Source organism: Pteropus medius, unplaced genomic scaffold, assembly GCF_902729225.1.
Source record: "Pteropus medius unplaced genomic scaffold, Ma_sr-lr_union100, whole genome shotgun sequence".
Lineage (NCBI taxonomy): Eukaryota > Metazoa > Chordata > Mammalia > Chiroptera > Pteropodidae > Pteropus > Pteropus medius.
This window is the reverse complement of record NW_024344240.1, coordinates 12,082,635-12,098,092: the sequence shown is the minus strand read 5'-3', so window position 1 is coordinate 12,098,092 and position 15,458 is coordinate 12,082,635.

Below are 15,458 nucleotides of genomic sequence, written 5' to 3'. Positions count from 1 at the left end.
AGATGTACAATTTAATTTTTTGGTCCCAGTAAAATATTTATTCTACAGTTTCCACCAGTATGTATGGGTGGGCCATCATGATTCTTCATGGCCTATGTATACTGATAAGCTTTCTGTAAGAAGAAAAAAATACATGGAAAGATATAGAGTTAGAATTTGAGCCAAATCTTTTAAATAAATGTTAGGACTGGGGAAAGACCACTCCCACCATATTAGATGATGCCTGTAGATAAAGAAAGAGGAAACTTACATGAGATGAGAACAGAGATCTGTGTTGTTCTGATGATTAATGGAACGCAGAGAAGAGTATTTTCTAGTACATATTGTGTGGTGACACTCACATATCTCCTGTCCGAGAGATAAAATGAGTTTCTTGACATACTAAGCTGTAAGACAATAAGAAAGCAGCAGTCATGTAAATGGAAGGACTTTTGTCACTTCTGTGAAAACAGTCTCACCAACGACATGAGGACTGAAGTGGGAGATCAGCAGTGACAGGAGAAACAAAGCCTCTGTGACAATGAAAGGAGACCTACACGTCAATTACAATATCAAGCATAAACAAAGAGGCGGAACTTGTAACAGCTGGTGAAGGCCTAGAGACAAATGTATGCAGATGAACACCATGGACTGCAGTTAATTTTAATTTCTGTCAAGGCAATATGTATTTATTTTATTATTATTATTATTATTATTATTATTTTTTGCATTTCTTACAGAGGGAGAAAAATAAATTTGGGATTTGAAATCTTACCAATTCTAAATGGTATGGATTCAAAATAAAAGAATTATCATTACTTCTACCAAAATAAACATTTCCTACACCCAAGGACTCCAATCAAAGGTCTCTAAGGTTATAAGGAATGGGATGTGAAGATGGAAAGGTAGTCCAGGGAAATTTTCTGACATTCAAGCTATATTGTTATTAAATTTGATTATTTCAATACCTTGTGTTAGAGCATATCTCAGGGAAATTTTTAGCACGATCTAATTTTCCTCAGCAATACGAGACATGATAGAAGAAAGGAGAAATCAATTTCTCTTTTTCCTCATATGGAGGAAAACTGAGCTTTGAATGAGAAAGAATTAGGGTTTCTTTGTACCAAGTGGAAAGATCAAGGGATTTTGTCTTTCCAAGGCTATGCTCAGAATAGCAAATTTTTAGACTGTCCCAAATAGGACTGTCTCATACTAGCCAATGATACTGGCTCATGAGAAATAGAGGGAAGACCTCAGACCTTAGGAAGGGAAAGGAAAGTTCTGGTGTTTTTATCTTTAGTGGCAGAGACAAGGACTCAGCAAATCATAAACTGATTATTTTGAGTTACTGGTACAGAAAGCATCAGAGATTTAAGAATGTTGTTAAGGACAAGGACTGATGGAGATTTTGTAATTAAAGCTTATACAAATTACGAAGAGAAACTCTTTCAAAAAAATAGAAAATTACAAATACAGTACTAAAGTGTATGTTATTTAAATAAGAAAAAACAAATACAACAAATTATAAATTTTAAATAGCTGACAAATACCATGATAAATATTTAAAATAATAAAATAGCATTTTATTAACTCTCCTGCCATATCTTTGTAATATATTTTTGGTCTTCATTTTTGGATATATATTTTATGACATGTACTTATTCTTTTCATATAAAACTATTTTATAATATGACTTTCTATATAAAGAATAGAAAGTTAGTCTTTCTCTAAGATTATCAAAATTTATTATTTGTCATTGGTAGTAAAAATGTTCTTTAAAACTTGTTATTGGTAATATTATGTATATTTTTAGGATTATTATCAATTTGGGAAACCTCTTTCAAGATGTAATATATTCATATATTTTAAGTTCATTTTGATAATGACTAATTCTAAGTACTCATTAATTTGATAGCATTCATTAACCTGTTTATCATAGATGTCTGTGTCACAGTAGCATTTTATAAATTTTAATAATCTATGTCAGTATTTCATGTCAAATCAGTAGGAATTTACATTTTTAATGTGTTCATGTGGTTTACTCCTTAACAGTAATTGGGTTACCAAACAACCTATGACTACATTTTGCTTCAATTTGAAATAAATTTCTCTTAGTTAATTATTATTACCATGAGTTCGTACTCACTTTATGATGCTTGAGCAGATTCACAATGAGCATCTTGCTGCTCTTAAATAAAAAACCCAAGTTGCTCTGTGTTCAAAATACGTCATATGAGAGCAACATTCCAAAAGAAAATATAAAGTATTACAAAATACGAAAATAGCCAACATTATGATGTACTGTGGTAGAAGCCTTTTCTTTAATGATAAAAAGGATATGAGCTGCATTTGACTTAAAGTTTATGATAATTTCATGTCCCAATGATACAAGATGAGTCAGCACAGTGAATAATAATATAATTCCTATAGCGGTTCTAAATAACTTAATACAGATGTGACTACAGACCACAAAAATAAATGCTTTTAACCAAATTTAATCATATCCTGAAGTCAACTTGTTCTACTCTAAAGCCATCTAACACAAGAGAACATGCGATATAGAGAAAGTTAGGAAGCTAGAGACAGGTGTCTACCGATTGCATTTTAAAACTATTTGCAAATTTTAAAAAAAAGAAAAAACTATGAACAGAGAACAAATTGCTAGAGCCCATCCCAAGGCCTTTAAGAGGTGCATGCAAGTGGGGGGCCTTGAAGCTAGAGCTCCATTAATTTCATGAAAAATTCTTACAACGATGGTTTATATGGGTTAATCTAGCTTGAGAAGAGCTAGTCACTAAAGGAAATATTTCTGAATCTGGTTAAAGTGGAGCGCCATCTCTGGACCTCACTGTCACATACCTGCAGTTCATAGAAGGATCAATAATAAAGATGATGATCCCTATAGATAAAGATTTCTCCCCAGTATTTCATATTACCTAAGGTCCTTATAAGATCATTTGAGGAAGAAAGAATAAGACTCCAATAATAAATGAGGTTGAATTTTTCATTTGGATGGTACAAAAGGTTTCAGAAAAAGATTTTGATTTAGAGCAATAAATAAATGCAGCATGTCTTACACATGAGGTTTTAAGAAAACATTTTTTTAATTCTTTTTACTATTAATAATGAGCAAAATTTATTATAAATTAAATTATAAAAATACTGTATACTGTATCTCTTCTTTGGGGATCTGCAATACATAGTAACATAGTTACTATGTGTTTTTAACTTCATTCAATCTATTCTTATTAAATTTGATTGCTGAACCACTAATATCTCATCAAATTATTATTCCAAAGAACATTAAAATAAGAATTCTAGAGAGGCTCTTCAAAGTCTGAATGTATTTGTAGTCTCTGACTCTCTGGTCAAAAATAATTTATCTTAAACCACACTCAATATTATTACCATGCTAGCAAAATAAATGTTTGTACATTTGGTAGATTTAAAATATATATCACAATCTTTAATGAGTTAATTATCCTTGTTAAGCATTATGTTTCAAAATGAACAAATGTGGGTGAATCCCCAAATTTTATAATTGTAATTTTATAACTAGCAAAGAGTTCATACCATAATTTTAATTATTTTTCTAATATCTTAATTCTTTATATTATTGTGATTAAGTAAATCTAGCTAATTAAACATTTTTCATTTTTAGAAAGGATATAAAATAAAGATCTTCTGAATAAGCTATGTTTTCTTTTACTATAAGGAATAATTATATTGATTTTTTTGCATAATTGGATAGTTTCCTGTTGTTGTTCTTTATAGAACATATTCCCAATATTACCATGTTTTTAATTACTAAAGAAAAATTTGAAGATTTTTTTTTTACTACTCCTGTTGCTTTATAATGTGGTCCTATTTTTTAATTCAGATATTGATTATTTTAATATAATCTTCATTTTTATACATCTTTATTGAGATATAATGTATATACCATAACATTTCTCAATTGCAAGTATATAATTCAATAATTTTTAATTTATAGAGATGTATAACCATGACCACAACCCAGTTTTAGAACTTTTTCATCACTCCCCAAATTTTCCTCAATCTCATTTTCAGGCAATCCCTACCCAGGCCCAAATACTAGGCAAACTTTTTTCTTTTTCTATAAATTTGCTTTTTTTTCTAGATATTCTGTGTAAATTGAACAATACTATAGATAATCTTTTTTGTCTGGCTTATTTCTCTTAGCATAATGTTTTTGAGATATTTCCATATTATAGCATATGTTAGTATTTCTTTAATTTTCGCTGGTGAATAGTACTTTATTATATAGATTTATCACATTTGTTTACATATTCATTTGTTGAGGGATAATTAAATTTTCCCAGTTTTAGCTATTATTAATAATATTGTTATGAACATTCACATGGAAGTCTTTGTCTAAATATGTTTTTCCTTATCTTGTTGGATTATTAAAAGTAGAATTGTTGGTAAGTTAAGTGAAACCATTTCAGCAGTGTCAGGTAGGCTTCTGGTGTTCACAGCCTGCCCTGCCTAGCTTAAACTGGCATAACAACAGAGCTGGGGAAAACAGAAGATTCAGGCAAGAACACATACACTTCAAACTATTCTTAATTCAAGGTCAGTAGTTTTCACAAATAGACACTTCTTTACTTGCTCAATGTCATCGGTCAATTCCAGAGTGTCAAAATGGTTGATTTGACTGTTTTGTACAACTTTATTATTGCTTTTTTGTTAATAATTTATTAACATCTTCACTTCGTCATGCCAAAAGCAAATCTTCAAAATTCATTTTTCAATTTTCTATTTATTTTGCACCATTTCTAAAACATTTTCTGGTGCTCAAGATAACAAAGAGAGTTGTTATTTTGTTCGTTTTTCAAGGACCTGTATGTAGTAGTCCAAAAACTAGGGCTAATTACAGTTTTGTTTTGTTCAAACAGAAAATTTAAGTTTAAAATCTATACAAATGATGCATCATATTTTATAAAATGTTTTCTAACCATTTCAAAACCAATTGGTTTCAATCCCTATTCCATACCTGTGTTAAGCCTTTATAAAACCCAAAGCTCATTAAGGTTTTCGTTCTTTGTATTTTAAGCTTATAATTTTTTCTACTTTTAATGTTCATCTATTATTTATTTATTTATTTTTTACTTTTTATTTCATTTATTTATTTATTTATTATTAAATGTATCAGGGTGACATTTGTTAATAAAATTCTATAGGTTTCAAGTGTATAATTTGACAATATGGCATCTGTACTGTGTATTCAGAACCCAAATCTCCTTTCATCACCATATATTTGATCCCTTTACCCTTATTTACCTCTCCTTTTCCCCTATTTCCATCTGGTAACCACTAAACTGTTTTTATTCATTATGGCCAAGACATCAAAACAACCAAAGTGTCCTTTGATAAATGATTAGATAAAAAAGGTGTGCTGCATATATACAATAGAATATTATCCAGTAATAAGAAAAGATGAAATACTGCCATTTGTGAAAACATGGATGAATTTTGAACTTATCATGCTAAGCAAAATAAGTCAGACAGAAAAATTAAGAACTATATGATTTTGGTTATATGTGGGATATAAAACTGAAAGCAATAAACAAGACAAACAAAAACTCATAGACGAAGCTCTTTAATTTTAACCAGTTTTTAAGTTGTCTACTAAAGCCTTCCTTCTTTCCTTCCCTCTTTTTTCTTTTCTTTCTTTCTTTCTTTTCTTCCTTCCTTCCTTCCTTTCTTTCTTTCTTTCTTTCTTTCATTTCTTTCTTTCTTTCTTTCTTTCTTTCTTTCTTTCTTTCTTTCTTTCTTTCTTTCTTTCTTTCTTTCTTTCTTTCTTTCTCTTATTTTTCAAGTTACAGCCTTGTCTCAATGTTATATGGCATTAAAATGAAACTACTGTGCTGATTAATTTTTTTAAAAAAATAAATAATTTCTGATGTGGTCTAGGTGGAAAATAATGTTAAGATGCCAACATCATTCTACTGGCTATTAACTATGAAGTACCAGTGTGAAGACCAAGAAATAATAGATATTTGAGTCAAGATTAGTAAAGTATCTCTAAGAAAAAATATAAACAAAGATTAAATCACAATGAGAATCAGATTGCCCTGGTGGGATTCTTAGAATGATTTCCCAGTTGAAGTTAAAAAAAAAAAGAAAAATTCCTAAGGGAGAAAAATCTCTTGAACAGAAATATGTTTATGAAAACTTTGATTTAAAATAATTGGCATGTGAAAGGAGAAAAAAATTAACTAGGAACTACAGCATAAACTTTAAAAACAAGCAAAGATGTCAAACAAATAAAAATGTTTTTCCAGGAACTTTATTCTAGAGTAAAAATATAAAGGACGTAATTCTATAATCATGGGCAAAGGACTGTGGTGAGATTAGAGCAGAGAATGATGGAGACTGTATGTGTGGGGACAAGGTTGAAGAAGCTTTTGTCTAACTATAGGATGTAAAGATTAATCCTAGGCACCATCAGAAATAAAATAATAAATAGAAGTCTATGTCAACTTAGATATTATGGTTCTAAAAAGGAAAAACCTTTTCAAAAATTAAACAAACAAAATAAATTGTGCTGTAAAATAGAAATCCAATTAAGAAATACAAAATAAGTACCAAAGGAGATGAAGAGAAAAATTAATGTATTCAAAGGAATTAAAAAAGGTTTCACAGTGAAGATGGGTAAGAATGGGTAGCTATAGCCATTATACTGGGCATGAAAGGTAAGTGCTTTCGATGTTAGAGCTCAACTGAGTTAATGACAATGCATATATTCTTCTACTTCAGTTTCAGGTTCACAAACTTCTTTTACCTAAAAAATATTTTTCTTAGTTCTATTCAACCTTTTTACTCCTATAAAATTTTAATATGCTAACCTAAAAGAATTTAACCCACCTTATCTTCTCTCTCCTTTTCAGTCTTATCTTTCATTGCTCTGCTATATAGACCTTCTGACCTTGTCTAGGTCAACTACTTGCTATTCTTCACTTTGCTGTGAAACTTTTCTTCCTCAAAATCTCACTGAGAGTTTAAATAGTGAAGGAAATGGGACTGAGATTCTGCACTGGGAAAAAAAGATAAAAAGAAAAGAAAAATCTCAGGAATATTAAAATAAAAGAAATACTAGATAAATGTATTTAATTTTAAAATGTTGAAAGTATCAAATAAAATTTTCTTCTGTTAAGTGAACTCCCTAACCATATCTAATTAAAATTTATTAATGCTGTTGAACATATACTACATTCTAAGCAATGTTTTAAGCATTGAGGTTAGAAGAGTGAAGAAGATAGACATGACTGTGTCATTATGGAGTTTATTACATTCTAATTGATAAAGATACAGTAAACAAAAAGTGAATAAATAAATATGATAAAGTATACTATAATTTTAGTTAGTAAAAGGTGATATGAAGTCATAAAAGAGGGTAAAGGATAATAAAAATTTAAAAAGGTAATATAGGAGAGTAATATAAACTAAGGCACAGGATAGACATAAAGAATAATTGAGACACAGTGATCAGCTCATCTTGGTTATATAGATATTATTTGAATGAAGGCATTAATGATGAAAAAGAGCCAGCCAAGCTAAAACTGGTGATGGAGATCGGGATGGAAAACATTCCGGGCAGAGGTTACAGCAGTTGTAAAGGCCCTGACATGGGAATTAAATTGGTCTGTTTGAGTATCATAAAGAAGATATATTTTACTGAAACATAATATGGGAGAAAGTAGTAGAAAATGAATTTAGAGAGACAGGCAGGTACTACATCTTAAAAAATGTGCTCTATAAGGTTAAAAAGTATGGATAGACGCTGCATTACTTAAATCATATCTCCATTGATACAGTATCTCCCTATCTCTTGAGCACTTCGATCAGTGGTTTCAGTTAAATTGTTGACTTTATTGTTCTCTACATCATGTTATTCATACAGAGTTGTAAATTATTTAGTAGATAATCTTGAGGCTGAGGACCATATTACTTATCTTTGTTTCCTTGAAACACGTAACGTATCTTTATCAGTTATTAGTAATTATTTTTGACATGCTAAGTAAGTATCCTGAGGGTGTATATAGTGCTGCATATAAAATTAATCTGAAGTGATATTTTGTGATTAATTGGCATGGTTTATTATTTTTTGCCAAGTAGTCATTCAGCATAGAGTTTTCTTAATTTTATTTGTGATTCTTTGTTTACTTTAACATATAGTTGAGGGACTTATAAATGACACTGGTAAAACATTATCTAAGGATGAGTTAGATTTACTGGAGTATGGTACTATCTCATCAAACTTCATTAGCATACTTACTTTAGACATTAAAGCAATTCTAACAAAGTTGGTAAATCAGATGGAAACTTTCTGCCTGCTGCAGTTTCTATAAAGTTAATTAAACACAGGGTAGTCAGTCAATATCACAGATGCGATATATCAGATCTGAAGAAGTACAAGGAGACTGGATTATTGAATTCCAAGGACTTGCTTGCATTTCAGGGAAGAGGTAAATCAATGATGTGGAAAATAAACTTTACAGCCCTTCTTACCATTACTGTTCAGTTTCCTTGTCCCAGAACATAGGATATGATGATATAAGAATACTGTATTCTTGAAAGAACACTAAATTAGGATTTGAAAATTTATACTGTAAGGTAAGTCAAGCTAATAGTGTTATATGATATATAAGTTAAATACATTTAATAAACATGAACAAATTTAAGAGGGGAGTAATAGTGTTTTCTTCCCATCTCGTAAACATGATTGACATAGACGAAAGTCTTAAAGTGTGGATTTCAACTTCACTGTATAGTATTTTACTTCCTGAAGGCTCATAAAACTGCTGTTTGGGTCAATGTGAATAATGTGAAATAAATCACATTTAATAAAATGAGTTATTTAAATGACCCCTTTCCTTCCTTTGTTAAACAGAAAATGGTTTCTGCATGATAGCACATAGTTTCTCAAAGAATACAAAAGGAAAACAAAAGAGCCCTGTCTTTAGTTCTGTTAGTGTCTTCTTTTTGTCAGAGCATCTTAACGTTAGATCACCATCAGTTACCAAGGAAAATTAATAGCTTTCTGTAAAGATTTGAAATATATGGCAAGGGAATTGTTAATGACAAGTATACACTTCTATATGTTTCTTTTGCAGTAAATCAAGTAAATAACATTCCTTTCTAAATTATAAAAATCTGCCACGATGTCAAATGTTGTAAGGAAACATGTCTTTATTTCTAAATATTTACTTTTTGACAATTCCCATGTAGTCAGTCTGTTTCTTCCTATTTACCGGTTTACTTATGTTTTGTTAACCTGAATATATAAGCATAGTTATATGATTACAAGATTGGAAAGATTTTGTGTTCATTGAGGGTCTGTTGCCTTTTGTGAGGTTTTCTTCTTCTTTTGAGAATCTGATGAAAGTTGTATGCTGTACCTTCTCCTCAGAATAATAGACTAAGGCTCCTGCCCACAAATTTCTGTGTACACTTTCAACGAGTATAGAACTTTAGGTTTTATTCATTCTCCTGTCTGATATACAACGAAAAATAGTTTTCTACCATGTTCTTAAAGCTCTTAAGAAGATATATTTCATAACATCACTTTGTAGTGTATTCCAAACCTTCTTAATCAGTACCATATCTCAGAAGAGATCAGACTTTATGTTAATGGAGACAAAAACAAATTGTCTTCCTTTTCACTGTTCCGGGGTTAAATCAAATAGGTACAATGAGAGAAACATAACTAAAAGTAAAAATATCCAAATGAAATTATCTTTGTACCATTTTCAATTGAATGAAACTTTCCATCTGAGCTATTGACAAACTGATAACTATAAAAATTACATGGTGAACTGTTTTATAAAACAAATACCTGTATTCAAAATTTCTTTTAGTACACTCAGGAAATCTGGAGGCATTTCCTAAGACTCCAGATCATAAAGAACTGAGGATGGAAACAATGACTTTCTCAACAGATTTGAACATCTGCTCACTGTCAATATTCTCATCTTATTCATCCTGGATTCCTCTGTTTTCCTTGGTTTTACCTGATATGTGAATGGAAAGCAATCTTGACTAATCATGCATTCTACATTTTGTCTTTACACTTAGAGCATTATCAGAAGCAGAAATTAAACAAATAATAATGATGTGTTTATATGTAAGATTATTAGATTATCAGCCCCATTACTTGCAATAGTTTCTCTTAATCTTTTAATTGTTGTTTTCAAAATTCACAAATTATCTTGTAGAGTCTAACTTTGTCTTAGAGAAGACAGTAAGAAAAGATTAAACGGTCATGACTATTATAGGCAGATATACAAGTGAGGATAAACATTATAATGTAAAAAAAGTAAAAATGTATTCATTACTATAAACTATCAAAATAGTATGTACTATACACTAGATTTATTTAAGACAAAATAAAGTATCCTAGGATATTTATTTCATTTATTTCTACCATTTCATCCACATTCTGTATAATTCTATGATATCATTTTTTTTAAAACACAATGTTCAATATATTTGTGTAATTATAATAAAAGTTTAATTCTAATGCTAAACATTTTCCTGACAGTGAACTAGAATGATGCATAAGCGATGTGACAGGGGCTGGTAATTCACTTAGATATATCCAACACCACTTAGAGAAATTTGCCTCTCAAAAATCCATGAAAATGATGTGTAAAAGAATAAAATGAGATTTAAATACATAAGGAAAAAGATAGGGTGTAAACTACAGCTAAAGATATTTTCCTTTTTTGAATTCTGAAAACTGATTGAAAAAGTTCTGATTTCTAGAAGATCATAATGCACCAATAAATTAAATGAAATGCTTAAAAAATAAAAATAATTAAATATAGAGCTTTTTTGAAAGAAAGCACAGGAAATCCTCTGGAGCCCACAGGGATCTGAAAAATAGAACAGGACGAAAAAGATCAGAAACTGAGGATGCTGGTGAAGGATGTCGGAGGAAAATTAGACATTTGTAAAACTTTTTTCTGTCATCATTAACTTGACATTTTCTCAATACTTACAGACATCTCTAATATTAATAGTGATATTAATATGATTTTGAAACTATAATGAAATCTAAAATTATTTAGAAGATGTTCATAGTTCAGCAAACTAACATTTTCCAAAATTATAGATGGATAAAAATCTATTCAAAGTGTAATATAGACCAATGATTTTTAATATAACAGAGTAAGAAATGTTCCTTGATATGATTTCAGTTTCCACATTACAACTAATTATTCAGAAACTATACATACTCAATTAAGGTTTAGTATCAAAGAAGAATATCCACAATGATTTGATAACTATATGTCTGAGTAAATTGTTGTCATTTAAAATGAATTAACATATAAATGTTAAATGTTTATCAGTTTTAATTCTAATATGAAAACTATCAACATATATATTCCACATGGAAGAAAACTCTTTTCGGCTCTCGATAATTTTTAGCATTGTAAAAGAGTGTTGAGACCAAAAAGTTTGAGAACTGTTGAATTAGAACACCTAAGTAACTTGTGCAATGGCACACACAGGAACTAAAATTAGTCTGCCACTTCAAAACATGCATTTTTCTTTCTCAATCAAGCTATTCTCCCTTAACTCCTATTGTTACCCAGATATTTTTGAATTCAGATATCCATCAAACAGAAAATTATAGTGTACGTATATATGTGGGTAATAATATCCTTTTCAAGTATCTCTCTATGTATGTTGTGTGTATGTATATAGTTTGTGTGTGAGAGAATTCATAGATGTATGTTAACAAAAGCTAATGACTGTGCTCAACTGTTCATATACAAGCAACTTGTTCTGAGAAATCAAAAAATGTACACATTTCTTTGAAATGCCAATAATAAGTATAGAAAGTGAGCCATTTGAAGATACATCTTAGAAGCTGTATATTTTCTTTATTTATGCAGTCTATTACAATGTAAGCTCCCTGAAGGTAACAATTTTTACCAATGTTGTTGACTATCTTGTTACAAGTACCTAGAAAAATTCCTGATATTCATTAAAAATTTTATAAATTAACAAGTGCTAAAAATATATAGCAGAGAAATTGTAAAAAGAGTCACAGATAAGGTAACATTGGCTAGCCCCACCACTGGATATTTCTCCCTGTTGTTTTCTTTCTACAAATGTTACTTCTTTAATTAGACCCTTGTCCCTGGCAACTCAACTCTATTCTCTCTTGATTATTTTCTTTTTCTCCAGTTCCAGGATCCCAAACTTTATTAACACAGCTTCTGAGGAGATAATCAAAATTCAAATACCCAAATTACTATGAGACCAGGAAAATATTTTTGTTTGTTTGTGTAATCCCATCTGGGTTGCCCTTCATGACCAAATGCACCTTATAAAACTGCTTTTTTCCCCCAGAAAAAAAGAAATGTTCTTTCTCATATCATAAAATACAGGATTTTATCTATAAAAAACGGAGATCCTCAACATTTTTAAGAAAATATATGACATCACATGATACATACTTTAGAAAGACAATGGGTGGCATTTGGGAGAGACAGATTGGAGACAAAGACTTGTTAGGCTATGGCAATAAATAGAGTAAGAGTATGAACTAAGCCAAAGCCATCAGCTTTGAGGAAAAGAGATCTAGTTTAAAAATATGCAAGAGAAGAAATGCCACATTTATTTTAGGCAATTACATATGAGATAAGGGAAAATTCAGGGATAACTAAAAATATTATGCTCACTTTCTGGGTAAATAAAAAATGTTATAGTTGAAGCAATGTCTATAAGAAGAAAAAAAAACACTGTGTAGAAAATAAATACTAGTTTGAAAATCTTGACTCATGGTGCCTGTGAAACAATGAGATGAAAATATCTAGTTAGCATTTAGAAATATCTGGTTCTGGTTTTTTGGAGAAAGATCAGAGGTAGGAAAAGGGATTTGACCATCACATATTACAAGTGGAAGCAGGAGCTGATAAAAAGGAAGAAATCAATTAGGAAAGCAGAGAACGAGTATAAGATATAAGTGTCTAAGAATAGAAACCTATGGCTCAGTGTTCTCGAATATTTTGAGAAAGTTAAATATGGTAAAGAAATACATTTAAAAGAAATGAAAACTGCAAAAGGGTATTCTTTATATCCTCTGTCCAATAATCTACATCAATGTCTACAAAAAAAATAAATAAATAAGAAAATTATGGAGTATCAACTCTAAGAATTATAATGGAATCATAAAATGACTGAATGATATATATCCATAAAGGAAACATTTATAATACTAGATTAAATATAAAACTGGAATCATAAAATACTAGATGCTATGTAGTATGTAATACTATAATTACACCAGTATAAAAATGTCTGCATATGAATAATTATTGGGAAGCAAGAGAAGTGTTTAAACATGGGCACGATGATATGGTTTTATGGATTTAAATACAAACTGTGACAGTATTCTGAATTTTGCAGTTGTTTTAATAATTCTCTAAGCCTCAGTTTCCTCATTTGGAAATTAGGAATAATAATAGTGCCTCCTTCTGTTTGTGCAGAGGATTAATTGTGATGACTCATGTGCTTAGCACATAACTAACTCTTGGTAACTGTTAGATGTAATTGTTAATTTTAATTGTTGGAAGAAAATAGAGAAAAACAATACATTTCTATTTTTAGATGGTTGACTTTCATTTTTTAAGAGATTAGATACCATGATCAGTCTCTATTACTTCAATTTCTGCACTTTGAACAAGTTACCCTGTCTCTCTGTGTAAATAACAGTAGCAATCATCCAACAGATTTGTTGGGGAAATTTGAACAAAATAAAACCTAAAACAGTGATTGCACATATTTTAGAACTGAAATTTTTTTGTTAATGTTCACAATATTGTTATTATTATTATTATAAAATGGTCATTTTATGCAGTTGTTTGTATTTTTCTTTACTTAAAAATATAAACTGTTTTTGAAACATAAATTTAACATAGAAATATATCAAATGAAAAGTAGATAGACACGCCCATTTATTTTTCCCAACTTCATTAATTAACTTAAAAAAGTATGTAATCATTCTATGATATTGTATTATATTTAAGCTTATTTTCTCTGTTTTAAAATATATATGAACATCTGCTCTTGAACTTGGGAGATCACAGACCATTTATTTTCATAGCTTTGACATTTTGTGCATTATATTTTGACTTCAATGTTTATGAGTTCTTTGAAGAAAATAAACACACATCATCTTAAAAACAAGAATAGTCAAAAAATACGACCTAAGAGTTATATAATCTTAAGGTCAAATAACATAAGTTCCTCATAATTTCTACATGAATGAAAAAAATGAAACAAGAAATGTCTAGGGTAACTTTAAGTTTATTCACAAGTAATAGACTAGATTCTTCAGAAACTGGAAGTAAAGAGGAAAACAATGCAAATTACAAATATATGTGCAAATGCACAAAGTAACTCTAAAAAATTATTGTTCTACTATTTTTTGTTACTTTTTAAACAAAATAAGGCACTCTACTGATGTACTTTGTATCTCCCATGCTTGTGCTTCCTTCCACAGTAACAGGATCCAATCATTTCCTGAATTATGTAAAGAAATGTTATCATGTCACAGGACAATTTTCCATATATGCCGTTAGGAATTCCAGGTCAAAATCAGACATACTCATTGATATTCTATTATAATTGCTAAAATATTATTATAGTTATTGTGACAAAATTATCTATTCTATAATAATAGAAACTACTTTTCACTTTGATAGGCAGCAAGAAATCAAGATATAAGTATTATATGGTACTTAAGAGTATGAACCTTAAAGCCAAATAATGTCCTCAGATTGAACTCTGCCACTTTCTAGTTGTGTGATCTTACACAAATATAATCTCTCTGAAACTTGTTTTTCTCATTTGTAAAATAAAAATAATTATAATGACCTATAATAGTAATGTAACTCTTGGTATTATTATGAGTGTTAAATGAATCAGTATACAAGTAGCACTTAGAATAGTGGCTAGCAAACAGTAAGCACTCAATAACCATTATCTTATTAATATATACAAATGTATGTGTTCACAGGCCTTAAAGTCTATACATTTTTGCAGGTAACTTTTTCAATGATAAACCAATAATTCTTTCTTGATAAAATTTCCTCATCACATTTTTATTTATAAAATTTCTGGATTGCCACACTTAATGCATCTTTGGCAGAGATGTCTGTAGTTGATTGTGTGGAACAGGTCAATAAATTAATATTTTCCTTTGATCGATTTTATCAGTAAATCTGTAATATTATTCTTCATGGATAAAAGAATATGTCACTTGTTTTTAAACAATGCGGTAGAAAATAAGATATCAAAACTATTATGCATAATCAATAGATTATAGCGAAATGTTACATTCTTTTTTACCATTTTTAAACAACTTTCTCTCTGGGAGAACTTTCTCTCTTCTCCATTACTTATTAGTTGTGTGACCTTGTACTAATTTTTTTTTAATC